The sequence below is a fragment of the Ochotona princeps genome, chromosome 13 (genome assembly GCF_030435755.1).
Source record: "Ochotona princeps isolate mOchPri1 chromosome 13, mOchPri1.hap1, whole genome shotgun sequence".
Classification (NCBI taxonomy): domain Eukaryota; kingdom Metazoa; phylum Chordata; class Mammalia; order Lagomorpha; family Ochotonidae; genus Ochotona; species Ochotona princeps.
The window spans coordinates 63,887,126-63,913,297 of NC_080844.1; positions in this window are offsets into that span (position 1 = coordinate 63,887,126).

The window sequence follows — 26,172 nt, forward strand, 5'->3', positions numbered from 1 at the left end:
CGAGTTGCTCAGCATGTCATCCACCATGTGAGATGCGGGGAAGAGACTTGGGGAAGGTGGTACCAGCCTGAAGGGATGGCAGCCACATTGCTGCGGAGTGTTCAAATTTCTCCTGAAGTTAATTCTTGTGACAGGTTGAACAGGGAACTGTGGATTGGGAGCTGAGGATGTGGCTGAGTTGAGGGGAGGGGAAGGCTCGGTCTCCTCGACTCTAGAATCCCAGATCTATCACTCCCTCCCCAAGCTCCAAGTCAGGTAGGTCTGAGCCGGTGTCCAGCTCTGAGTCCCCTGCCCTTGTTTGATTCCTGGGCCTTCTCTTACTCGTAGATGTAAAAAAAAAAAAAAAAAAAAAAAACAAAAAACCAGCTCAGCAACAGTCCTTGAAAATCTCTCCTTAGGTCAACATCATGACCTCATGTTTGCAGGTGGGCAGGCATGCTGCTCCCTTCCTGAGTGTCCCTCCACAGGAGGACAGGGCAGGACACATAGGACACCACTGCTCCATGTCACCTGCTCCCTGTAAGGTGTGCAAGCTTTGGGTCTCCCTGCCAGCCACACAGGCTGGCAGTCTATGCCAACTGCCTCCACCTTGCACATTTCTGTGGCTGAGAGCCCCTGCTTACAGTGCCAACCCAGGTGGCTTCTGGTGAGAGGCCTCCTCCAGGTTACAAACTCTGACTTCACCCTAGCTCCTCACATGCAGGTAACCTCACATGCTGCCCCACCAGCATAGGTCCTGGGGGCCCTTGCATTAGAAGGGGTAGCAGGTGCTCAGCAGACAGAATCCAGGGATACGTCTGTGTCTACACTCTGGGAGGGGACCCTCACCAGAACCTGACGGAGCCAGCACCCTGACTGGACTCCCAGCCCTTGCAGCAGTGAGAGGTGGATTCTGCTGGTGTACGCCACTGGTCTATGGTATTTTTAGCAGCAACCTTGATGGACCAAGACACCTCACTCTGTCTTGCTGTGCCTGGCACCAGGTCTGCACTCACGAAACACTTAGCAATTGTCCCACTGGAGAGTAAAAGGCCATACCTGCTGCCCAGCCTTTGTGACCAGGGCACTGAGGGTAAGCCAGTGTCTGAAGGGCTACAGGCATCTGCCCCTAATCCCTTTTTGGGCCAAGCTGGAGGCCCTGCCTCATTGACCAAGCACACAGCACATTTGGAGCCTGCTTTGCGAAGATATTTTGAAATTTTCCCAATACTGCCATAAAAATTAAAAATTCATCTCACAAAAAATGAAAGGCAAATTTAACTAACAGGGCAAGGCTGGCTCCGTTACCTGCAAGCTGAAGAGGAACAGCCCCCCAGGCTGCAGCCTGGGGTCCCTGCGGTCACCACCACGTGCAGGGAGCACCCCGGCTGCTGGCGTTCGGGCTGCACTCTCTCGAATCAATAGCTTGATTGCTGGGCCTGCCCTGGGAGTGGGCCCCAGCAGGACCTGGCTTTTACCCTTACCTGCGGGGATGCTTTCAACTCTGTTTAGCTGGGGAGAAATCTCTCAATCCTCATTTGCATCCCACTTCTCCTCTGTGGCCTCTAAAGAGTGGATTGGGGATCTCACTTTAATGGATGGCAGAAAGACAACTCCCTGGATGCACCCAGTCGTTCAGACAAGCGGGCAGGCAAGCCGAAGTTTACACGCCTCACAGGGAGCAGCTGACAGAGCAGCGATGTGTGTGTCGTTTGACTTGTGTAGCAGAGGTGGATTTTTTAACTTGATGCTTAAAGTCAAATCAGTCCAACAGTGCTGTGACCCTCAGCAATTTTTCTTCTTGGACCCCACCTGTCATCCTACAGTAACAATTGCACGATTCTCATCTGGGAGTGAGCTGACCATTGCACAAACCCCATGAATGTACACACACATATATGGCAATGTACACAGAGTGGCAGAGCCCTTTGTCCCTGAAGCCTTGTACAAGAGGAGTTCTGTGGCAAGTGGATGCCTGGCCACCATATCCACTATGCAATGGCCTCATGCTGAGCTGAATATTCTTCCTGACCTTGATTTTGGGATTAACCACTAGCCTTCTTCAGCTGAGAGGGGGTTGCTGTCAGACCCAGCCAGCCCCAAGCCTGTGTGCACACCGTTCACGATGAGAATGAGCCATGTCCAATAGCCATGTCCCCATCACCCAGAGCACCCCAGTGAGATGCGTGCAGTGGACCAGCTGCCCTGTTGAGGGAGGACACGGGGTCACAGCTGACCCCAGCTACAGCCAGGCTAGCACAGCTGAGCTGAGGTCAGCCCAGAGATCTCCTGAGATTAAGGCCGATAAAATGTGGGTACCAGCTTCGGAGGTCTAGGATGATCGTGATACATGCATCATTGTCATGGCGACAGCTTAGGGACACAACATCCATACTCAGAAAAACCTACACAACACGCTAGATCACACAGGCCTTGCATACTCTGAACACACACGCACACACGTACACACGTGTGCACGTCTCCAGCAGGGACCCTAACAGATCCTGGCCACAGGAACTCCATCGCATGGGCCCCCTGTCCCCTACCACCCCTTGCACTCCTTCCTGCTGCTCTCACAGTCACTCTCCAGGCACTGCCTGGTCTGCCAGAAGCCCAGTGTGTCTTACACCTCCCTCCCCATGCAGGGTGCCTAGCAGCTCTGCACCTTTTATCTTGGCAAGTTGTTATTCCAGCTCTTTTGCCAAAAATGTGCTGCTGTCGAAGCCCTGGCAGCTTGCTGACTTTCTCCACTTCCTAGCCCAGTTGTTGAATGCCTGTCAGAGTTGTGACATCCCTTTCTCCCAGGGGGAGCGTTATCACAGCAATATATGCAAACAAACTCACGCAGCATGCATCTTCTGTGTCTTTGCTGCTGGCAGCCCATCTGACGGCCCTTCTCCTCTGCCCGCAGGTGTAGCTGCTCCATCTCTGAGCTGGAAATGGATCCGTTCTTTTCTCCAAGGGGGACAGGTGCCCCCACTCTCGCTTTCAACTTGTGAAAGAAAAAAAGAACTGGAAGACACCTGACCCCTTGTCCTCTCAGAAGCTCCAGCCAAGAAGCGAGGGGCCTTGGCAAGCTGGCTAGGGATGAGTGTTCAGGACCCCAGCTGCCTGGTGCCATGACTCGGGCACACAGGGAGAAAACCTGCTTGCCGCTTGGCAGGCTCTGTCATCCTCTAAGGAGTATGCTCTTTACGCAGTGTGGCATGGCCTGGTCCCCCTACAAACAAGAGAGATGCTTGAGGAAGGCACCTGCTTGTGCTGGGCACCTGCACGGCACTTGTCGGGGTGGTGAGGCAGGAAGCTCGGGAGGGACTCCCAGACAGGTCACTGCTCACGTGAGTCTGTAAAGGATGCCCAGAGATGTCCAGGTGGGTCCTGAGACAGAAGCCAAAGCCAGTTGCTCACAGGACATGAGGGTCTGGTGTGCTCAGAGAATGGCAGAGACCAGGGAGACTGGCACTCAGGGTGCCAGGGGCAGCCCGGAAAAACAGATGAATCGCAAAGGTCCTCCTAAAGCCAGGCTTGGAATCAGGGTTGGGCCGCTGCCTCATAACACAGGAAGCCCTGGGGAGGTCCAAGGAGAGAAAGGCAGCAGCAGGCGGCTCACACGCAGCTCCCCTCCAGCCCCAGGTAGAAGTGGCCTCAGAGGCAGTGGGACTCTGGGGCAGAAGGACAGCCACAGAGGCACCAGAAGGCCATGATGCAGGCTTGGCTCGGTGAGAGTGGCTTTGCCTCGGCCCATGAGATGAGCAGGTGGCACTGCTGGCTGGATCTCCCCACACCCCACCCTACACCCTCCAAGTTACCAGGTGCCCTTCCTAAGAGCCATGAGGCAAGGCTTCTGGGTCTGTCCCCTCCTCTGATCAACCCTTTATCCAAGCCCCACCAGCTCAAGTGGCCCCTGGGTGGGGTGACTGGACCAACACCCAGTCCCTGGGCCGCACCTGTTTCTTGGTCCTTCACTCAGCACCTGTTTTCCAAGCAGTCACAGCTGCCAGAGCCTCTGGTGGATGCCAGGGCTAAAGCAGCAGACCCCACAGAGGGTGCTTCAGACATCACAGGGGCTGCATCCAGGCTGAGGCCCTGCTGCACAGTGAGCAGTACAGCCACCTGTGGGTAGGGCCAGCGGGCACCTCCCGGGGACCAGCCTGGGCCAACAGGTCCAAGAGCACCGCCCTAGGTGTGGATGGTCCTGGGTAGGAGGCAGGTTAGGTGAGGGGCGGTATGTAGATGAACTGGTACGAGGTCAGGGTGGTGACAGGGCTTTGTGGAGAGCTGGAAATTTTGCCTGGGAGCGAGAGAATCGCAGTGGTAAATGTGAGGGCCCTGTGCAACGTGTAGGCTTCCCACCCACCATCTGGGTCTATCAGGGCCCCCTCCCCCAGGCAGCAGAGAGAGGAGAGATACCCGGACCTTAAAATCATCCAGCACCCCTGCCAGGATGCTGGGTGTGGGAGCGCAGTTGGCGGGAGCAGCCTCATTTGCTTACCTGTTCTGGGGCAGCAGGGATGCCCTCCCATGTCTGCTGGCGCTGAGAGGGGGAGAGGAAGGCAGGGATGGTGGGGGGAGGCACAGGGCTAGAGGCATTGAGGAAGAACTAGGGAGAAGGGTGTGCCTCGCTGTGAGGACAAAGCGTCTGCTGACTCCTGGGGGCCAGTGGACAGAGCCCCCAGCCCTGCTCCTCATGTGTGGACCTTGGGGCACAGTTTGGAAAGGGTCCCCAGCAGCCTTCCCTACCAGGCCCACAGCCAGGAATCGCGGCCACCAGCCTAGGACTCGGACAGATGATCTCAGACTGGACCAGCCAACAGTACAATTGGCCTCAGTGTGTAAATCTGAGAAAGGGGCAGAGGGTGCCTGGCCAAGTCCCTATGCAGTCAGCCTGCTGCTGACCAACCACCTCTCAATCTCCCTCTCCCCACCCTCTGGCCCCTGACCCAGACCCCTGCTCACACCACACTCTCAAGGCCCCTTAGAGTGTATGCAGCATGCTCTGAGTTAGAAATGATTGAATCCAAGGTCATAATTATTTTAAAAATAAAAACCAACCACAAACAGGAGACAGCAGCAAAACTCAGCTATTCTGCCCCACCACTCATTTCCTGAAAAGCCATCATTATTGCTGCTAAAAATAAATGCCAAGGCCCTGTTGGGGTCCCCAGGGAGCTGGGGCCCAGCGTCCAGGTGCTGGTTCCCACTCAGAACCCAGCCGTCCCCCTGGCCTTGCACAGTCGGGGTGACAGCAGCACCCCAGCCACATGCTCACACTGATCAGGTCTCCATAGTGGCCGTGTGGCTAGGAAGGGACCTTTCCACGGGCTCACGTGTGCATGGACCCCACCATCCCCCTCCTTTCCCCACTGCTAACCAGAAATTCCTTTGCTCCCAGAAGCACCCAGCCCTGAACAGTCCTCCTGTGCCTCCCTCGTCTGCCCCTTCGGGTCCCGGCTCACTGGCTCCTCTGCCCCTGTGACCTGCCCCTTCGGGTCCCGGCTCACTGGCTCCTCTGCCCCTGTCACCTGCTCCTTCGGGTCCCGGCTCACTGGCTCCTCTGCCCCTGTCACCTGCCCCTTCGGGTCCCGGCTCACTGGCTCCTCTGCCCCTGTCACCTGCCCCTTCGGGTCCCGGCTCACTGGCTCCTCTGCCCCTGTCACCTGCCCCTTCGGGTCCCGGCTCCCTGGCGTCACACAGGAGGCTGCTGCATCCCAGCAGAGAGGCTGAATGACACTTGTAGGAGGGTTCCCAGGCCACGGGAATGCTGGGGCCTCCAAGGACATGCAGCCACACGCCCTACTTCAGCACCAGGGTCGGCCCCTCACCACCCCTCAAAGCACTGCTTCCCATGCCCAGTCCTCTTCCCTTGCCCCCTGGCCCTCACCCAGAGTGCCCACCCATAGGTGCTGCTCCTTGTCCACTCCCTGGCTGCCTCTGCTTGGGTCACCCCTTAACTTGCACACACTGGAGTGTCCTCCCCAGCCCCTTCCTGGGGGTGCCTATGACCCATCTCAGTGCCCACTTCTTACACACACTCCCTACTGTCCCCAGGGAGCCAACAGGCACTGTAGCACCCTTGCCCTTCCCTGAGCCAGTGCTGCCCAAGGCACTTCCCTTGTACCACTTCTAACCCTCTCAGCCACATGGTGCCAAGTATACCCATCTTGCAGGTTAGAAGACCAAGGCTCAGAAAAGCACTTTTATTCACTGAGTCACGACCTGAATATAAGGGGTGGAATGCCATCAACCAGCTGTCTGTCAGGGCTGGTACATTGTTCTGCTGGCTCCTGGGCAGCCTGGCCCAGATGGGTAGGGGTGTGTGTGCATGGGTACCCAGGTGTACAATGCCTCCTGTAGATGGGCTGTTGGGGGCACCTCCAGGGCTTTTGTGTATCCTGGAGCCTCTGCAGGAACAGGACATAGTTGGTCTCAGAGCAGACTGGCCATAGGACAGGTTACCCACTCCTGGCCACTGTAAACAAAAATGCTAGATGCAGAGGGCACAGTGCTGCCTCACTTCTTGGTGCCTCCTCCCACTGGGTGAGCTAAACCTCTTCCATGCTGCCAAAACATATGTGCCAGGAGAAGGAGAGCAAAGCTGGTGTCCTCCCACCACTCTGGTGGGCCCTGGGCAGCTCAGGGGCCTCAGTGGCAGGAGGCAGACTTGAGGCTTCTGGTTGACCTCCCAGGCCAACTGCAGCAGCTGACGGAGGAAGCTCAGCAGTCATTATTCAGCTTTCCAGATCACTTGAGATCAGGGAGATGCAAACCTCAGGTGCTTCCTTCTTACCAGCCTGTTAGTGCAACCGCTGTGCTGCTCCCATTCCTGCCTCTCTAAGTCTACTCAAGGCAGGAGGGACTTGAACCCAGAAGGACTCCCTCGGGAGACGGGGGGCGGGGGGCTGCTCAGCTGCAGGGAGCATGGGAGGCGAAGAGGCTGGGCGTGGCACTCTGCCATGTAGAGAGCCATGGCACAGATACACCCAGCGGGAGAGCTTCAGACACTCCTGAGCAAACTCTACCACCTGTTCTGATCCTCTCTCTTACCCAGCCCCTGCTGTGCGTTAAGCTCTCTGTGGGCACTATGTGCTAAACCCTCACCAGCAACTGGACACTTCTTCCCTACAAAGAAAGCTGAAGTTCAAAAGCACAAAGGAATTGGCCCAAGGCCATGCACCGACAACCGATGTGATTGGTCAAAAGTGTGTTCAGCTGCAAGTGAGAAGCCTCTTCGGGAAGGCGCATGCGTGATGGCGATTTCAGGTCAGGACAAGACTACCCGGAAGGACAGGTGTCTGCTTTGGGCCTACCTGAAGTCAGGGTACCCCAGGCTGGCTCTGTGAGTCATGCCAACAGAGATGAGGTCCGCATAGAAGGGGCAGCCGCCGTGAAGTGACTCACTACCTGGCCCCTTGGAAGACATTTGCCACAGCTGTGCCCTGAGTTTCTGGCCAAAGTTCAAAGCTATTGAGTCTGTAGCGCCCTTGATATGCTTGGTTTGCCTTGAGTCCCTCCACTATCCTCCCCGCAGCTCCAGGGCAAACAGACAGAGCCCCCTGGCATGTCGGGGCTAATCCTAGAAGGAATCGCCTCACCTGGCACAGGACACACTCCCAGAAGGAAGTGTGGGCTGGTCCCTCCCCTGTGCCCCTCCTCTCTTCTCCCCTACAACCTCCCTCACAACAACTTGATAACAGGAAAACCCCAGTAATGGTTGCCTCTTAAAGTGCTCTCATCAAAGAGCCAGCCAGGTGTCTGCCCCAAAGGTTGGCCCATGGGTTACCACCAAAGTTCTCAGCGCTCCCTTCTCATTCCTTTAAAAAGATGGTGCACGCACCGTGAGCTCCCCTTTGGAACGGGCAGACACAGGTGCAGAGGCGGAAACCCAGGGCTTGCATTTTTATTCACAACCTTCTGATCCTCCTATCAAACAGAAACATTAACTGCGATCCCACGGTCTTTCTGTCCTGCTGTTTCACAAAAGCTCCCAGTATATCCTTGACAGGCTCCTTATCAGCAGTGTGACTGTTCCTGGTGACCGGTCGCCCTCCATGGTCTGCATGCTCCGTCATGGAGACAGCGCACACTCAGGGACTGGTTTTTAATGCATCTTTAATGTCTCGCTGTTAAAAACCCAACTTGAATAAGCGGCCTTAGAGACACATTTTTGACACATCTTGAATTCTCTCTTCCCTTCCAGTAAATTCCTAGAAGTGGAATTGCTGGGTCAGAGGCTAAGTGCATGTTAAAGGCTCTGGTGAGTGGTGCCAAATTGCCCTCCAGACGGCTCGTCCTCTGACCAACATGGGAACAGGGCAGAAGTTTATTTACTCCTTAGCAGAATTCCTGGATCTTTCCAACCCAAGGAGAGGGACAGCACTTGCTCTGGGAGCCCCTGGAAGGTGGACTAAGCAGAACTTTCCATGTGTTGACCACGGCTCTCTTGGAGCGCCACGATGCGGGAACAGCAGAGCTCGTGGGTCTTGGACAAGGACACCGGAACTATCTGCTAGTGAGCACCGGCCTGTTGAGAAACTGGTACAGAAGTGGGCGGTGTGCATGTGAACTGGGTAGGTCAAGGCCAAGGCCAAATCCTTGAGCCCTCTGCAGCTCCCTCCCAGGTGGGATTCTGTTCTTTGGTCTGGTGTGATACCCTCAGGTGCTTAGACCCATGGCATTCAATGCCTGGGCTCCCAGCCTGTCTTCCATCTCGCCCGCCCTCTGAGAAGCCTCCCAAATTGGCCTGCACCCCGGAGCTACTATTCACCCAAAGCCTATTTAGTCAAGTGTTAAAAGCTCTGAGAAAGCAGGGAGCTCAGGTTAGAGCTCAGATTCCTCCTCTCCTGATACAACCCAGAGCCCCAGGGACAGCGGCAGGGCTGGAAGCCCCTGACACAGTTCTTCATCCAGGTGGGGTGCCCAGGCGCACGCTGGGTCGCCGAGCTGCTGCCAAACATGAGCCTCATTGCCCTGTGCCAGCGCTGCTGCTGGCTGGCCCCCTTCTCCCTGCAGACAGCTTTGACAAAGGCCTTTGTGTTCACGCCCAGTCTCCTCTGCCACATAAAACCACTGACTGATATAAAAATGGTCACCTCACTTGGGTCTTCATCATTTTTCAATTTTCCAAGCGGCTGCCTCCTGCATGCCACGGTGCAGAGCGGCGCACACACTAAACCGGGCTTCCGAGTGGCACTGGTTCAGCCGTGCACTTGGCTGCTGTCAGGTGCCGGGTGCTCACACTGAGGGTGGCTCATGCTGTCCATGTCCTTCCCCTGGACAGCAGCTGACAGGGAGCAAGGTGTAGGGGTTGGGAAAAGCAGGGCCCAGGGCTCGAGTTCTGGCTCTGACATTTAGCTGTGAAACGCCGGCATCCCATGTGGGTGCCCGCAGGAATCCCAGCTGCCGCACTTCTGATCCAGCTCCCTGCTAATGCAGCGGGGAAAGCAGCAGGGATTGGCCCAAGTGCTTGGGCCTCACACCCCTGAGGGAGACCTGGAAGAAGCTCCTGGTTCCTGCCTTTGGGCCAGCCCAGCTCTGCCATTACGGAGATTAATGAGGTGGGTCGGTGGTGGCAAAATCTATATGTATTTCTCTCTGTGTCTCTGTAACTCTACCTTTCAAATTAATTAATTAATTAATTTTTTAAACGTCAAGAGAAGGGGACCCACCCCATGGATGGTCAAAGGTCTGGGGGCTAGCCTGCATGGACACAGACTGAGCATGTCAGCAGGGTATCACTCTGACCACTAATGCCTTCACTGTTACAAGGTCCATCAGCAGATCTCACAGGGTGGCTTCTTTCTTATTTTAAAAGACTTATTTATTTTTATTGAAAGTCAAATTCATAGAAAGAAGGAGAAACAGAGAGAGAGGAGGAGAGAGATTTCAACTGCTGGTTCACTCCCCCAATGGCCACAATGGCCAGAGCTGAATAGGTCTAAAGCCAGGAGCCAGGAGCTTCTTCCAGGTCTCCCACATAAGTGTAAGGGCCCAAGGGCTTGAGCCATCCTCCACTTCTTTGCTAGGTCATAAACAAGGAGCTGGATCAGAAGCAGAGCAGCAGGGACATGAACCAGCATCCGTAGGAGATGTTAGCACTTGCAAGTGGAGGATTAGCCTGTTGACCCACCATGCCACCCCCTACCCCCTTCAGAGAACCTTCCTAGCTCCCAATTAGGCTGTTACTCTTCAAAGATTCAGTAGCCTCTGAGGCCACTCCCATCTTCCTGCTTTCCCCACCCCCATTGCACAGGCTCCTGGACAAGCAGCAACAAGGTACTTTCAGGAGTAAGTGGTAGTGGTAGGCACCAGCAGGAGGTGCTGGAGGAAGGCAGAGCAGAGCCATCTGCAGGCACGGGCCTGGGCAGAGACACTTGTGACGTTCATGCCCTCCTTAAGGAGGGTTGGCATGGAGTGTGGCCTCCTCTGACTACCTCCTGACAGGCCAAGCCTGGGGACCATGAAGGGAGAAGTTTCCGTAAAGAATATGGCCAGATTCAGGGCAGGGGCTGTAGCTCTGAGGGCCAAGCAGAGCAAGTGCAGCCTGCTGGAGACAAAGCCAGCCAAGCCCAGTGAGAGCCCAGGAACAGAGAGAGGAAAGCAGTGCACCCCAATGAGAGGATGTGGGCTCCAGCCAGAGCCTCAGACTTTCCTGGGAAAGGCAGGCCCAGACAGAGGCCTCCTCACCAGCCACAGCTAGACAGCAGGCACACACATGGGCTCTGCACAGCCCCGGCCGGGAGAACGGCGCCACTGGCGGGGGTGGGGTTGGGGTGGGGGAGTACAGCCACATCAACAGTGACCTCCTCCTCTGTCCTGCTCCCCCAGGCTGCCCTGCCTTGAGCTTGGTTTCTCTCCCTGACCTGTCCTGCATACCCCATCCCTCCATGTCAGACAGGTACAAGAGCGAGATTCTGGAATCTTTAATCTGGTCCCGTTCTATCCCTGTTCTAATGTGTCTGACTGCTGACAGTGGATAGTGTCAGAGAACCACTGCACATCCCCCCCACGCAAACACCCAGGGCATCTCAGGAAAGGTCTAGAAAGCTCAGCCGATGCAGCTTTGCTCATTAGTTAAAGTTGTCAGTTCAGCTGAGTGGCCACTTGGTGCCAGGTCTGTCCTGAGCTGATGGACATTGCCCCACCTGCCTGGTGCCCACAGTTCTGAGGGGCAAGGCAGACCAAAGCCAGCCCCAACCTGACCGCGGTGAGAAGCTGTCACAAGGAGATCTGAGGCTGCAGAAATTAGAGCTGGTCTTGCTGGATTGGTAAATGTATTCATCACATCAAGAGACCAAGGGAGAATATTTAAGCAGAGGGAACAGCTGGGGGGAAGGCTCAGGGGGAAGGGCACTGATGCATCGTGGACTGGGGATGATTTCCATCCAAGGGGACAGCCTGGAACAGAGTCACAGGAGCTGAGTCAGAATGGTGGGCCAGGGCTCTTCAGCCCGGGGACAGGGGGTGAGGGAACAATTCACCTGCTAAGTCCAGGCTGTGCGTGCTGTGCCTGGGAGGGTTTTGGGGGCAAAGATGGAGATGTGTGGACCGGGGCAGTGGCCCAGGGGAAGGACGCAGGGCTGGCACTGCGTGATAGCAGCAAGGGAGGCATGGGGTGACCAAGTCCAACCGGCTGGCCGCACTGCCCAGAGCTGAGCAGACACACGGCTTGACCTCTGAACAGACTGTTCAGCCTCCCCTCAGGGTGGCAACTGCTGCAGCTCCCCAGACACGAGCCCTCCTGGCAGGTGGGCCCAATGCTGCCCGCAGGGTCTGGGGTCTCCTGCCAGTACCCCAAGCCCAGGGGGCCGCCTGCTGGGGGGCCAGGCTAGAGCTGCCGAGGTCAATGAGAAGGAGCTACAGTGCACACAAGTTCTGGGTGCCACTGATTTCATGTTCTGGAACCTTCAGAAAAGGATCAGGCAGAGCCGGCTAGAGAACAAGAGGCATTATCAGTCTCACTGCTCCAACTCCTCTCCTCCTAGACTGGGCCTCGGAGGCCCCCAGGGACTCTGCCGGGAGCCTGCTGCACTCCCTAAACCTCAGTTTCCTTACCCAGAAAATGGGTCTCCTGCTCAGTGTCAATGACCCCACAGCCCTCATTAAGAGACAGCGGCTCAGCTCATGGGCTCCACACACCCTCTCCCTGACCGGGGGGGGGGGGTGGGGCGCAGGGGACAGTGAGGTTCTAAAGGCTCCAAGCCCCCCAGTGCCCCAGCGTGATCCATGGCTCCAGGAAATCAGAGCACAGCACACAGGACGCTGCAGTCTGGTCCTGCCGCCACCACACTCCATGCAGCAGCCAGGAAATGGACCGTGATCCTCGTAATATTACATTTTAATGGTCTGCTGCATCAAAGGCAGACTGAGCGATTGCTCCTGCGGTGGTCACAGGTTAACTCCTTCCTTTCTGGTCTTTTCTAGAGGCTTCTAGGTAAACTCCCTGGGGAGGGAAGGCGCTGGGCTGGGAGAGGGATGGGAAGGCTGGCGGGCTGTGGAGACAGGGGGATTGTGGAGTTTGCTGGTTGTCCCCCTCTACCACATCTGTCAGTGTGCACTCAGCTGGGCCAGGCCAGCTACTCCGTACCCCGTCTCTGCCAGGTGGGCAATCTCTTGTGCTGGTTTTTGGGGATACATGAAAGCGCAGCACAAGCTTGCTTGGAGTTAGGGCTCTGGGGTAGACTCCAAGAGCCACCTATTCTCTCTTAGGCCCAGAAAGCCAAGGCCCTTGTTCCAGCTCACCCCCAAGTCCTTGTGGATCAGGGACCCATACCCCAGGGCTGTGATCCCAAATGGGGGTCCAGACGACCCCTGCACATCAGGTTCCTCCATGTGCCAACAGATGGTTATGTCACTGATGTGTGGCACTTTCCAAGTTTTGCAGCATGAATACTCCCTGCCCACCAGGCCAACAGGCATCCATTCATTACCATGTCTGTACAAAGCTTCTGGGGAGTGGGATGTTGGTTTTCTTTAAAGATTCATTTGCTTAAAAGGCAGAGTTAAAGAGAGAGGGGGGAGAAAAAGAGGTCTTCAGGGGAAGGAACTCCTTGCTATTGTAGGACCATAACCAGCTGGAATCCTGTGGAAAGCTCCAGGAATTCGGGTCCAAGGTCCTGCAGCAGTTGCTATGGAAATGCATGGGCCAGGAGTTCCCTAACCATCCAGTTTAGATAGCAGACTGAAGAGGGATGCCCTTTCCCTCTATGCTGTTAGTAGCCTGCTAGAACACACTGTCTGCTGGTTTACGGCCCCCCTTGCACGCCTGTGCAGCTTGTTTCAGACCCTTGGTCTTTGAAAGTCTTTGGCTGTCAATGAACTTCAGCTATTGACCATCAGTCAGTAGTCCATGTGTGTGATTCTCGGCTCCGTGTGCCAAGTCCCTCCCTGCTGGACAGTGACAAGTCTACAAATAACTGCGATAGCCGGGGCCAAAGCCAGGAGCCTAGAACTCTGCTCAGGTCACGCCTGTGAGTGTCTGGGTCCAAGCACTTAGGCCCGCCTTGGTTGCCTTCCTGGTGCCTTAGCATTAGCAGTGGAGCGACCAGGATTTGAGCCACATTGTTGGGGATACCAGTGTCTCAGGCAGTGGCTCAGCCCACTGCTCTGCAGCATCAGCCCAAGGATGATTTAAGCTGAAGTATGACCCCTGTCCCTCTGTGATGTTTCCACAGGAACTACACCAGTCCAAAGTTAATTGGGCTGTGCCTGGCACTGCCATTGGCAGCACAGTAACAAGAGCTTTAGCAAGACAGACTTTCAAGTCTCCTGGGAGAATGAAGTCCAGAGGTGGACCACCTGTGTCCCGTGTGGCTCTCCAACAGGTCAGTGACCCAGGTTCCCACTCTTACTCTACCACCATGAGAAAGAGACTCTTGCCTCCTGGTCTACAGACGGCTGCTACAGCTCCAGCCATTACACGCAATTTCAGCCAGAAGAGAGGAAGAAAAGTATACCCTTTCCCGCTACCAGGAGGGAGGGACAGAGAAAGGCACACTTGTTCAGTGAAGATGGCAAAGGTTGTATACACTGCTTCCAGTTCTGCTCCTAAGTCAGACCACCAGGCCAGTGTTCATTCATGGCTCTAGTTCTGAGCACTAAGCCATTATTTGGTGGTCCTGTACCCAGGTGAAAGCTCCAGGGTTCTGGGGGTGCAAAGGGAAAGCATGGGTGCTGGTGGGTGATCAGCTATCCAGGCCCTCCAGCTCACAGATGGGTGAATGGAGTACTCGGTGCCCCTGGCAGCTGACAAGGATGCCAGGAGGCTCTTGTCAAGCTCTTGGTCTGAAGCACACTCCACTACGCTTCTCTAGCTGGGGTGTGGGCGGCCTGCTTATCCTTCCTCACCTGTCTCCCCCGGTCGAGTCTGCGACAGTGGCAGCTCTCTCTGCTGTTCTGGTCGAGTCTGCGACAGCAGCAGCTCTGCTGCTCTCACTTCGCACTCAATGAGTGAATGGAGGCATGAGCCAGCACAGGCCCTGCTGCTCACCTTCATGGCAGAGAAGTTCAAACACATGCACCTGACGGGGAAGCCACTGTTAAGACGTGGGCAGGCCTCGGACCTTGGCCAAGAGCACTTCGGAGGCCTCTGCAGGATCTGCTCAGAGCCACTTGCAGGAAGGTGACACTCCTTTCCTGTGCCTGCACCGTCACATTTCCAGACTCATAAAGAACCATGCCATCTTGGCAACCAGGAGTTTCTTCCATGTCTGCCACCGGGTGCAGGGTCCCAAGGCTTTGGGCTGTCCTCCACTGCTTTCCCAGGCCATAGGCAGGGAGCTGGACGGGAAGCGGGGCTGCCAGGATTAGAACAAGTGCCCATATGGGATCCCGGCTCAGACAAGGTAAGGATTTAGCCACTAGGCTATCACACCACGGCACAGTAACATTCTTAAGAGAAAGACAGAGCAAATGCTGAAATGGCAATTGTTTTTCAGAACTCTCTTACTTTGCCCAGGAAGCCAGCCTGTGCTGGCATAGCACCCAGAGCCCCACAGGAGATGTGAAAAAGCAAGGCCATTTTGAACAACTGGCCTGAGGAATTTTGTTTTTGCTAAACTGATTGAGAGATCATGGAGGCGTATGCCAATGGGTAAAATCCATGCAGTTGAAAACAAACCATAATTTTTTAAAAATGTGGATTGATTTTCTTTATTGTTGAAAGGCAGAGAGGACAGTCATAAATGAGAGCGCACCCATCATTCGATTCAATCCCCAGATGTTCATGACAATCAGGACAGGGCCAGGTTCAAGTCAGCAACCCAAGCCAGGCCTCCCACACGCATGTCAGGGATCCATGTCACAAACACCACCTGCTGCTCACCAGGGTGCACAGTAGCAGGAAGCCAGAATCAGAAACAGAGCCAGGACTTGAGGTCAGACATTCTGATCTGGGATGTGGGTGTCCCAAGGGGTCACTGCGCAGCTGCCCAGATGCTCCCCCTGAGGCTCTGCAGGACTGACCCCTGCACAGCAGTGGGCAAGCAAGCGAGGGCACAGGGGCCATCCTCCGCTGCCTCCCCAGGCACACCAGCAGGGAGCTGGATCAGGAGTGGAGCAGCCAGGACCCGAACTGGTACCCAAATGGGATGGTGGCACCACAGGCAGTGGCTTAATAACCGTACACAGTGCCGGCCTCTCTGGCAAAAAAATTGTTAACACAATACCCAGTGTACTTAAGTATGTGGCAAAACCATCCGTTGCACAGCTAATGGTACACATTGTTAGTACAATGCAAATCTGTGCGATTGGGAACCATGTGTCCAAATCCATGCACGGCCCATTGCACACAGGAGTCCTCACAATTTACTCTAAAATAACCATTCATATTTTCAGCTAGCACATGCCTTTTGCCATGATAGTACTGACTATTCGTGGCTGAATAAACACAACTTAGTTCCTGCCCTTTTGGATTTCATCATTTTAATGGGTAAGCAGGCGATAAACAAATAAATAAACCAGCCAAAATAAATAAATAAATAAAAGCCTAAAATATGAGTGTGGTGAAGAGGGATGTCACATTAATGCAGGGCAATACTGGAACTGCCTCCTAGACGACCATGAAAGGTTACTTTTGAGGGGTGATGTTTTACGTCAAGATCTGAAAGATGAGAGAAAGGGGGCACAGTCAGATCTCAGGAACCAAGAGCAGCAGGTGCAAATGTTGTGAATCTGTAATGCCTACAGGGCCCATGGAAGCAGAGGGCAGGTGACGGGCACACAGCCAAGGAGGGGCCTGAGACACAGGAGGGGAGCCAGAACAGACTGCAGACAACGGGGAGCATCTGAATGTTCTTGAGCAAGGGAGTAGCAGAATCACGGTTGTACAGAAAAGGACTTATTTAAAAGAGTGACAGAGAAAGAGGAAGAGAGAGACTGAGATCCTCCATTGGTTGGTTCACTCTCCAAATGTCTGCCATGGCTGGGGCTGTGTCAAGACAAAGCCAGGAGCCCAGAACCCCATCCAGGTCTCCCACATGGGTGCAGGGACCCAAGCTCCTGGGTCATAATCTGCTGCTTTCCCTGGCCATTAGCAGGGAGCTGGATCAGAGGCAGAGCAGCCAGAACTGGAAGCTTTGAGTGCTGTACCCCAGTATTGGCCCCTCAAGCAGGGGGCAAGGACACGAGACTGGAAAGCAGGAAACGTCACTGGCAGGCCATTGCCATCCACAGTCTATGTCCAGGAGGGGTAGGCTGGAGGGGGTTTTGAGGCAGAGCCCACAATTGTGGCCACTCTTGGCTGCAGGTGGCCAGGGAATGGGAGGAGCTGGCAGTGTTCCCTGGGAGCCTGGGAACCTGGGAGGAGGGGATGAACAGTTAGGTGGGGGTGGCAATGAGGAGCCCCAGCTAGACTCCCTGCGTCACGGGCCAGGCAGGGCCCTCGTGCTGCTCTTGGAGATCCCTCCAGGCCTCTCCAGCACCTGGGGCCTCATCCCATCTCGGCTCACAAGCCCAGGACAAAGGGTAGGGCTTTGTGGTTGAATCCCACAAGAAGCTGTGAGTAAAATGCAACCTGGTTTTCTTCCCTTCCCTTACTCTTCTGCTTTCCATGCCTAATTCCAAAGAAACATGCTAGCAAGGTCAAAGGCTTTTGCTTGGGACTTCTCCCACAGGATGCATTTTCCCCGACCTGGACATTAGGGGTGCTCTGGGGCCCAGACCTCAGTTGGTCTCGGGTCATGATCACCAAGAGTTACCTTGTCTCAGGCCTCAGAGAGGAGTCCTGAGCTGCCCTGAGCTCTTTTGCCAAGGAAGCTGAGGGTGGGCCAGCTCACAGCGGGAGACAAGGTTGGGAACCCATGTGGCTCTAGTTCTGATGGCTCATCTTGGCTTCTGGACTGTGACTTGAGGAACGAACAAGGGCTGAGCCATGTCAAGCAGCTAGCTAGGAGGCTGGTCCCAGGCCTTGGAAGAGATGCTCAAGGCCAGGCCACGGCTTCTAGTGCTGATCTGAGCCACCTGCAGGTATGAATGCTTTTCTGCCTAGAAGACAATAGTTCTGAGGCTATTTACTTAAGGCCTGTGGACGCAGGCAGGCCAAGGCCAGTGTGATGCATCCATTAAAGAAGTCACATCCTCCTGCCGGCCGCCCAGGGATTCCTCCTCTAAGGCCGCCACAGAGTCAGCGTCAGAGGCAGAAGGGACCCTCCTCTTCCTGGGACAATCGCGCACCTGTGCAGTTGGACTTGGACAAAGAAAAGGAGACATCTCCAGCATATTGAAAAGTGGGCTTGCAATGCTGCGAACCTGTTCTTACTGCAGGCTTGGGAGAAATCTTGGTGAGAAGATTTGCTTAAATTCTGAATCTGCTACCTGCTCTCATCTGCCCCGGAACCGTCAGATGCCCATTTCAGGGACAGGGAGGCTGCGGGCTCCAGCTGCCATGATGGCATCCATGGCATTGATGGAATACTCCTTGGCACAACTGCAGTGGTACAGGTTCCTCCTGTACGGGATGCACGGGTCCTTTTTCTAGAATAGTCTCTGTGATAGAAATGGCTATATTTCTGTTTGTTTTTAATTGTGGGACATTTCAAACACACACACACAAAAGCGCAGAAAAAGAATTTGACAGACACTCCTCCATCCAAATCAGCCTTTGCCAGACTTGCTTTACATCTTTCCTCTCTCTCTCGCTCTTTAAAATGGTTACAAACCAGCTAAATCTAACCCTTCTCATTCTTTCCCCAGCCCCAGAAGCACACAGATTTCAATCTGTTTACTGCCAATGCATGAATTCATAATGGCACAGGCCATTCCTATGTTGTTTCACATTTTTCATTTAAATGGTAATCATCCTGGATGCCTTCTCTTGAAACCAATTTTCCCCTCTAAATGACACTTGGGAGCAAGCGCGCCCCATGTCCTCAGCCACGGGCACTCCCTGGCAACCATCATGTCCATTCAACGAGTGTGTCTGCAGATGGAATGTGATTCGATTCATCAGCCACCAGCAGCCTTGCTTCCGGAGCGAGGTAAGTTGATGATGAAGTTTATCTGCAAAAGCCAACACCTCGATGTTACAGTGACGGGCCGTGCAGCGTGTCAGCAGCGGCCAACACCGCCACATGCCAGAGCCTGTGATTAGGCACTCAGTGTTGGCACGGGAATAGAGACCAAAGCGACCACAAGAAATCCAGAAATAGACCCAACTACATCTGAAAAGTTATTCTGTGAGGGAGGCAGCTTCGCAAAGCCGCGTGGAGAGGACCTCCTTCTTTTCTGAAAAAGGGAGGTTGAGATCATGGGAAAACCATATGGAGAAAGCCAGCTCTCTGGAATGGATACCACACTTTGGGGCAAAGTCCAGAGAGGCTCAGACATTTGAATACAATAACTGAAACCTTGTAGGGTGCTAGCGAAAACTGAAAACCAAACTGAGGGCTTACATAACCTGGGTGTGGACCAAACCTGCTGAGCCACAGGCAGTAAGCGAAATGCCATTGCGTCTGAGTGACTGAACATGAAAACCCTTCGGGGTGTCAAAGCCACAGTAAGCCAAGTTACACACACATACACACACACACACACACACCCCTCGGTGAAGGTCCCTGCAACTTCTGTTTCAAGGTCATGTCAGGCAAAACGCATATCGCCCCCGCAGTCATGGATGGGTTTGAGTTCTGTTTGGGAGACCACAAAAGAGGCCAGGTTGGTGCGTGCCTCCCTGTGTTAGAATCTGGCGCCACCACTGCTGTGGGTGCCATATGAGTGTCCCCAGAGCTCCTGTGCTGAAATTCAAGTCTCATTCTGAAGGCTGGGCCATGGTCTCACAAGGGCGTTGGGAGATGAGACTCTGGCGGGATTAGGATTAGGGACAGCGACAGCCACCGAGGTGGGGCTCCAGGGCTAGATCCTTGGGGCTTCATGAGATGGAAAGACCAAAAGAGGCACATGCTCCTGCTCCCTGTCTCCACCACGGGCTCTACCCTCTTCCACCAAGCCCTGGGACCTCCTTTCCTGACAGCCTGATGCCCTCCCATATCTCTTTACGATAATGACAAATGGACCAACATAGCTATTTATGAGCCATGAGGGCTCAAGGAAAATGTATGGACCCTCAGAACTCAGCTTGCTCAACAATACCTCATCCTGGTATGTATGTATAATATAATGATGTGTAAAATGCTTACAAAGCAAACTATCTGGAACATTCTACAACCTCACTTCCTTCAGCCTCCTCTAATACAAAGCTTAGGCAGCGAGCAGCTGCAGGGCTCCTAACTGTGCCTTCCCTTTGGGCTGGACACACAACTCCCCTGTGTAAGCAGCAGGTCCGGTTTCTCAGCTCCACCTCTGGGAGGCCTCTGGGGTCCTGCTTGGCCATAGGACCTCAGCTCTTTGGTTTTCTTGTTTGTTTGTTTTTTGTTTTTCCATAAGATTTATTTATTTACCTGAAAGCTACAGAGAGAGGAATTGGTGAAAAAGAAAAAGGGATCTTCCATCTGCTGGTTCACTCCCCGCACGGCCTCAACAGTCAGGCTGAACCAGGCTGAGACCAGGGTCTCTCTGTGTCTCCCATGTGGGTACAGGGTCCCAAGGACAGGAGCCATCATCTGCTCCCTGGCCATCAGCACGGAGCTGGATGGGAAGTGGAGCTGCAGGAATACAAACAGGTGCTCATATGGGGTGCTGGTCTCACAGGCGCCATCAAGACAGCCCCTGGGTCACAGACTCTCACTTGCCACGGCCATCAGAGGTCTGCCTCTCCTGGCCTTTGGCTTGTGTGTATTCTCATTCGGAGTCGTTCCTGCATGCCGCACATTTCTCTGTTTCCTTGGTTCCTGAGGGTGTTGGCTTTTGGTCTGGACGATCCTCTCATTCTTTCCTGCCCTTGGCACCATCACTTCCTTCAACTTTCTTTGGGTGACTCTGCTTTCTTGTTTCTCCACCCTCTCGGGTGACCATCCAACGTCATTAATATTCCGTCTTTCTCTCTTCCCAGAGTTGGTGTCAAAGCCTGTGGACGTCTGTCATACCCTCACGTGCCATGATGGGCTGTGACAGTGCTGCCATGGTGAGCTCCTCCCTTCCTTCTTCCCTCAGAGTCCTGCCATGGAGATCAAGAACGTTCCAGGCCAGGGAGGGCCCATCAGCCTCCACTTCTGAGCACAGAGCATGGGAAGCAGGTGTCTTCCTGGCCAGTGATGCACCTGTCATGGAGGTAGGAAGAAGCCCTTGGGGTGGAAGCCACCTGACATGGGGCTGTTTGTTGTCTCAGGGTAATGGGTAATATTAGGTAATAAACCTATGCTGCCTGACACATACAGTGTTTCACTATTGTTCAGTGTTCAGCCTTTTCTAGTCCCTATTGCAATTCCTTCCTTGATATATGAATCATCTACTACTACTATATATACTATTTCTAAGCATGTGTGATGGGTTCTAACAGACAAATTCATTACATTACAATCTGAGAACACAATGTAGAGGCCTGCTGTTGTGGCGTACGGGGTAGAGCCACCACCTGTGTTGGCCAGCATTGCATATTAGCGCTGCTGGGAATCCCAGCTGCTTCACTTCCAGTTCAACTCGCTGCTAATATGCCTGGTGCTTGGGCCTCTGCACCCACATGGGAGAACTGGATAGAGGTCTGGGATCCTGGCTGGCACCTGGCCCAGCCCTAGCCATTGTGGCCTCTTGAGTAGAAGACCAATTAATGATTTTCTCTCTCTAATTCTTCCTTTCAAACAAAAGTTAAAAAGTGTTATTTTTAAAAGAGAGAGAACACATCTGTGTGAATGGATTTTGGGCCCGATATGGTCAGTTTGGGTAACTATTAATCCTATGCTGGAAGCAGGTGTACGCTCCAGTCATCAGGTACTAGATGCTGTGTCTACGCTGAGATGGCCTAATGCATTGCACAGTCCAGCTTTGCTACATTCTCGATTCCTTTCTACCTGTTGGTGGCGGGTGGCAGTATGTGAACCTCCTCTGCTGGGAATGCACCTGTGTCTGTTTCTCTCTGCCACCTGTCAAGGTGTGGTGACTCTTGGTGAGTGTTCCCACCTGCTTCAAATACCCGGGAGAGGGCAGCCCTGGAGAGCCTCGTGGGTTCACCTCGGCCAGGGGCTGCCTTGCTCTCTCACGGACTTCATGAAAGAAAGTCCTCTCTTTCAACGTTGTGCATGAAGTTCCCTTCACTCTAACAGCCACAGGATGGACGTTTAGTAGCCTTCAGCTTCAAATCAAAAGTGAGAGCTGGTGTGCTGCCACTCAACATGAGAATCAGAAAAGGAGCAAGGCAGTGCTCTGTGTCCGGGACCTTGCATTTCCTGCATGGAGCTAGAAGACAAGGTCAGGGACAGCGAGCTCACTCCTGCCTCTACCCCAGCCCAGATCAGATCCTGTAAGCTCAGTAGTCCTTCCAGGACCTATTGGGCATGCAGCTTATGCCAGTGCACATGTGAGCAGCCTGGATGTTGATGATGGGAAGAAGTTACAAGGATGCCTGCGTGGGGACCGAGTGCCAGGGATGCGCTGTGAATCTGGGTTCCAGGGATGCCCATGAAAAGCTGAGAGCCCATGGTCACTGCCACGAGAACAACAGTGGCTACATTGAGGCTCTGGTCAACCATTGGCATCACGATGCAATACCCAAAGCAGCTCCCTTTGTGCAAAGAAGTGGACTATGAGGCCTGTGGTTCTACAGGCTAGAAGTACACGGCATGAAGCCAGCTTCGGCAGAGACCCAGGCTACAGAGAGAGTGCATGGGAAGGTGGAATGTCACCAGGACGAGGCAGGAAACAGAGTGGGGAGAGCTACTTGCCTTCCCAGACAAGCCCTCAACGACCCCAGGAAGGATACCAGGCCCTTCCCCCAGGCATTCCATCATGGCACCTCCCTGGAGACCAGGCCTTTAGCAACGGGTTTTGGGAAACGTTCAACACCCAAACCAATAACCAATCTGCAGGTGCAGATGAGGCTGGAGAAGCAGGAGAAGGAAGCAGAGCAGGAGAAGGAAGCTGCACAGGCAGCAGGCACCTGCAGAACCAAGAACGCTTGAGGACCCCGAATCCGCAGGGAGATGAGCGGCTCAACTGTTGCTGATGGTTTACCCCACAGCAACAGGGGTGCCCCTTCCAGGTTTGGAAGAAGGGATTCATGGGCACAAGGAAGAGGCAAGTGCATCTGGCAGGGTCTTTAGAACAATCGTGGCGTAAGTATGTAGTCGGGCTTGATCAGCAACAGTCTGGCCAGACTCAGCATCTCTGTGGGTTGAGAAGCAGTGCTTGGAGATGCTAGGTGTCTTCAGGCACCAGCCTGAGACAGCGCTGTAAGTACCAGGGCCACAGCTACGCGTGGGCTTTGGGCACCCTACAAAACAGCTCACCGAGCAACTGCCTCCACAGCTGTTGGTGGAGCACATTATTGTTCATATTTTATAGATGAGTCGCAGAGGTAAGACGAATTTCACATCCATTTCCTGTAGCCCAGCAGCAACTGAGTAGCCAGGTCTTTGGAGCGCAGGACCCAGGGCTGTGATCCATGACACACTCAGAAAGTCCTGAGCAACAGCGGCACCTGTGAGTCCTATTGCCACCAACCTTGGGTTGACAGGGGATTATCTAAGACAAGATCACTTCCTGGTGTCATTCAGAAACTCTTGGCCCTCTGAGCCAGGGGCCTCCCAGTGAATGGAAGCGAAGTCCTCCCTACCTGACAGGTGTGCTCTGTGAAATGCACTAGACAGTGTGGAGCGTTTTCTTAATCCTCATGAACTTTGCAAACCAAATCAAGTTTAACATCTACATCCCAACTTTTCAGCAGCCTGCAGCACACAGCTGTCTCCACCCCATGACAGAATCAGAAGCAAATCCCTCGGACAACTGGTTGTTTGCTCTGTGCGGAGAAGGAAATGGCTCCCACTTAAACACACACCCAGCGAGGTCTCCCAGTTCAGCCTGCTGCCAGCCCTCCTCCACCACAGCTCACATCTTTTCAAACCCAGGACGATCCCAGACTTTAAATAGAAATGATAAATTATTGACTCTCATAGTGATTGATTCTCAGACTGTCTGCTGACCACCAAATTGCTCCAATCGTCTCCAGCATGAAAATTCCATAAGTCGTTAGCAGGAGCCCGCACCACCATCCGTCACACTAACGACTCAGCTGCGATCGCTCCCTGACGCTAATTACCTTTTCTGACTAATTTCAAATGCAGAAGTTCGTTAATGACTGAGGCCCGCCATTAAGAAGGCCCCATGTTCCCCCAGCATTCCACACCCTGTGGCACGTCCTTGGCCACACTGCAGTGACTGACATCGGGCCGGGGCCTGTCTCTTCATACATGGTGGAAACAAGACGTGCTTTCCTCCAAGCCCCATATTATCTGAACCTAAAGGTGAGTGAGAGTCTAGGGTGGGGTTATCGGCAGGGGTACGTGTCTGACTCCTGGAAACAGCCAATAGACAGCACGCAGCATTAGCCCCCGCGTCATTTCTGGCTAGCGGCAGGGAGCCCCAAGTGCTCCTTCATGCTTCACACCCCAGTGACACAGTTGCCTTCATTCCACAGGTGAAGCATAGGGCCTGGAAGGCGGCTTGTGAGCTCTGAATACAAGAGGAGACAGCACTTCCCAGGACACCACTCTGTGCAGAGGATCCCACAGCAAGGAGCTGGGGTGGCCTCAGTCCCTGCACTCCAGCCCATGGGGACTGCGTCCTGCCCACAGTTCTGAGTGATCTTGAAATGGATCTTCCCCACAGCCCAGCCAACATCTGGATTCCAACCCATGACAGACCTGGAGGCAGAAGACTCAGAAGGCAGCCCTGGGGCTCAGAGTGAGCCAGTGGAATGGCTCTGGGGGTCTGGGTTTAGGATCATTGCTTATAGCAGTTACATTGGTTACAATCTCAAACCTAGCGGCAAAAGCAATGGATCAAGCCTCAAGTGTGATACAGAATCTGTATTCATTATCTTCTCTTTGAATATTTTCAAAAGTTTTTCTGTTTCATTTTATTTGAAATACAGAGAGAGAGAGAGAGAGAGAGAGAGAGAGAGAGAGAGAGAGAGAGAATCTCCCATCTGCTTCATTCCCCAGATGCCAGGGCTGGGCCAAGTCAAGGCCAGGAGGCCGGAGCATCATCCGGATCTCTATGCCTTTATTGCAAGGTACAACAACTTTGTTCTTGAACTGGCAGCTTTGCTGATGTCCTAAACTTCACAGAGTTTATGTCCCAGCCCTGCTACTCCCCAGCAAGTGGAGTAGACAAAATGAATGAGGCCCCGGAGCACAGAGGAAGGTCAGGGAGAACGAGACTTAACCCAAGGACTGAAAGGAACTGAGGAGTTCAAGGGGTGGATGGCTGCAGGTACTCCGGGGAAGCAGGGCCAAGGCGAAAGATAGGCATCTCCTGACTGAGCTAGGGCTGCGACTGGAGATAACAGAGATATAAGGATATGGGCAGAGCTCGAGACAGAGGTAGGGAAAGGGAGCAGGAAATAAGAACTGAGACAGGGAGAGAGACAAAGACAGGTACAGGGAGAGAGCTAGGGTTGGGGATAGGTATTTGAATAGACAGAGGCCAAGGTTGGGATAGAATACAAATATGGATAAAGGATACGGACAGGGATGGGGGAAGAGAAATCAGGATAAGCAGAAAGAAAAAGGTGGGATAGGCAGAGACAGAGAGGGAATTGACGTATTTTAAGAAGAATACTCAAGATGGCAGAACAGGGTAAGGACACGTTTAAACAGATGGAGAAATATTAGCCAGTGTGAAGCAGAGAGGGCACATTCCAGGAAATAGAAGAGGACAGAACAACAGCAGAGGGTACCTGGAGACTGACAGACACAGGAAAGCAGCAGACACAACAGTGTAGTGTTGCAAGGACTGATACCCCAGCGGCATTCAACAAAACTGAACTCCACCAGTAGCCAGAACTCCATCAGCAACAAGGTGGGAAGGGATTTTCACCAGGAACTCAGAAGGTGAACTCAGACAAAGAACTGCCCATCCTGCTGATCTGTTTGATTTGACCAGAAAGAGACATAGCGGCAGATCCAACGGACAGTGTGGGAACAGGTTGGATTTCACAGCCCAGTCTGTCCCCTAGAGTCATATTGGGCGCCATTTTGTTTAAGGAGGCAAGGGCTATGGGTCAGGACTGTGTATACACGGAGTTGGGAGTGAACTCATTTCTGACTCAGTGAACTGCAGCAACATAGCATCCAAAGGTTCCACCCAAGACAGGTCTGGGTAGCCCTCAGATCTTACGAACAGCAAATCAAGAACTCTAATAGTGGCACATCAGGCACCATTTTGTACAGTGTGACAAAGAATTTAAGACTGAAGGGGACAACAATGAGCTGTGCATGCGGCTCACCGGGCTCAATGCATTGCACTGGTCCTGCAGGAAAATAATACCAACTGTGGCACTGTAGAGGTCAAAATAGGTCCGTGTGACCCTCAGACCTAACGACCAACAGGTCCTGGCAAGATCAGTACCACCAACAACCTAGCTATATAGGACACCTGGTATCTCCCTAATCCTGGGACCTGCTCCAACAGGAAGTGGGTAAAAGGTTGTACAGACAATGGTGCAGCCTCAGCACGGTATCACAGGAGGTGGAGACTGGTGAGCCAGGAGCTGTGGCTACGGAGACTATGGTGGAAATGTAACATAAGAACCCAGACCTGGAACTCGCTGGAGGGAGTGGCACAAGTGACTGCAAACAAAGAGCCGTGTGC